This window comes from Oncorhynchus gorbuscha, linkage group LG23 (genome assembly GCF_021184085.1).
Source record: "Oncorhynchus gorbuscha isolate QuinsamMale2020 ecotype Even-year linkage group LG23, OgorEven_v1.0, whole genome shotgun sequence".
In the NCBI taxonomy this organism is placed as follows: Eukaryota; Metazoa; Chordata; class Actinopteri; order Salmoniformes; family Salmonidae; genus Oncorhynchus; species Oncorhynchus gorbuscha.
Window position 1 is genome coordinate 35,464,405 of NC_060195.1, and position 2,154 is coordinate 35,466,558.

Consider the following 2,154-nt stretch of genomic DNA (forward strand, 5'->3'; position numbering starts at 1 on the left):
GAGCGCTCGCTTAGCATGTGAGAGGTAGCGGGATCGATGCCTGCATCCTCCAACTATTTAGTTTGGTTCAATCAGCACACATTGTTGTTGTAGCTCTGGATACTAACCCAACAATACAACTATTTCCACCACTGGGCTTACTGCAGTCACTACTTCAACCTTTACTGAACTACCATGAAAAATACTTTTAGACAGCTGAAGCAAGCATACTTTTAAAAAATTATCCTTTCTTATGGACGAGGGATTTGGCAGTGCGGTCATTGAGATTTCATACTTCTGATTGGAGCTGCAGGGGATTAGCTCAAATGGTAGAGCGCTCGCTTAGCATGCGAGAGGTAGTGGGATCGATGCCCGCATCCTCCAACTATTTAGTTTGGTTCAATCAGCACACATTGTTTTTGTAGCTCTGGATACTAACCCAACAATACAACTATTTCCACCACTGGGCTTACTGCAGTCACTACTTCAACCTTTACTGAACTACCATGAAAAATACTTTTAGAGAGCTGAAGCAAGCATACTTTTTAAAAAGTATCCTTTCTTATGGACGAGGGATTTGGCAGTGCGGTCATTGAGATTTCTTACTTTGTGTTGGAGGCGCAGGGGGATTAGCTCAAATGGTAGAGTGCTCGCTTAGCATGTGAGAGGTAGCGGGATCGATGCCTGCATCCTCCAACTATTTAGTTTGGTTCAATCAGCACACTTTGTTGTTGTAGCTCTGGATACTAACCCAACAATACAACTATTTCCACCACTGGGCTTACTGCAGTCACTACTTCAACCTTTACTGAACTACCATGAAAAATACTTTTAGACAGCTGAAGCAAGCATACTTTTTAAAAAGTATCCTTTCTTATGGACGAGGGATTTGGCAGTGCGGTCATTGAGATTTCATACTTTGTGTTGGAGGCGCAGGGGGATTAGCTCAAATGGTAGAGCGCTCGCTTAGCATGTGAGAGGTAGTGGGATTGATGCCTGCATCCTCCAACTATTTAGTTTGGTTCAATCAGCACACATTGTTTTTGTAGCTCTGGATACTAACCCAACAATACAACTATTTCCACCACTGGGCTTACTGCAGTCATTACTTCAACCTTTACTGAACTACCATGAAAAATACTTTTAGACAGTTGAAGCAAGTATCCTTTCTTAGGGATGAGGGATTTGGCAGTGCGGTAATTGAGATTTCATACTTCTTATTGGAGGCACAGGGGGAGTAGCTCAAATGGTTGAGCGCTCGCTTAGCATGTGAGAGGTAGTGGGATCGATGCCTGCATCCTCAAACTATTTAGTTTGGTTCAATCAGCACACATTGTTGTTGTAGCTCTGGATACTAACCCAACAATACAACTATTTCCACCACTGGGCTTACTGCAGTCACTACTTAAACCTTTACTGAACTACCATGAAAAATACTTTTAGACAGCTGAAGCAAGCATACTTTTTAAAAAGTATCCTTTCTTATGGACGAGGGATTTGGCAGTGCGGTCATTGAGATTTCATACTTCTGATTGGAGCTGCAGGGGGATTAGCTCAAATGGTAGAGCGCTCGCTTAGCATGCGAGAGGTAGTGGGATCGATGCCCGCATCCTCCAACTATTTAGTTTGGTTCAATCAGCACACATTGTTGTTGTAGCTCTGGATACTAACCCAACAATACAACTATTTCCACCACTGGGCTTACTGCAATCACTACTTCAACCTTTACTGAACTACCATGAAAAATATTTTTAGAGAGCTGAAGCAAGCATACTTTTTAAAAAGTATCCTTTCTTATGGACGAGGGATTTGGCAGTGCGGTCATTGAGATTTCATACTTTGTGTTGGAGGCGCAGGGGGATTAGCTCAAATGGTAGAGCGCTCGCTTAGCATGTGAGAGGTAGTGGGATTGATGCCTGCATCCTCCAACTATTTAGTTTGGTTCAATCAGCACACATTGTTGTTGTAGCTCTGGATACTAACCCAACAATACAACTATTTCCACCACTGGGCTTACTGCAGTCACTACTTCAACCTTTACTGAACTACCATGAAAAATACTTTTAGACAGCTGAAGCAAGCATACTTTTTAAAAATTATCCTTTCTTATGGACGAGGGATTTGGCAGTGCGGTCATTGAGATTTCATACTTCTGGTTGAAGCTGCAGGGGGATT

General features: G+C 42.6%; 1 non-coding gene across 1 annotated transcript; it reads left to right on the plus strand.

The window, feature by feature from the left end:
* The first annotated feature begins 1,522 nt into the window (after positions 1-1,522).
* trnaa-agc lies at positions 1,523-1,595 on the plus strand. The gene has a single exon. It is a non-coding gene; the product is annotated as a tRNA-Ala (tRNA).
* The last annotated feature ends 559 nt before the right edge of the window (positions 1,596-2,154 follow it).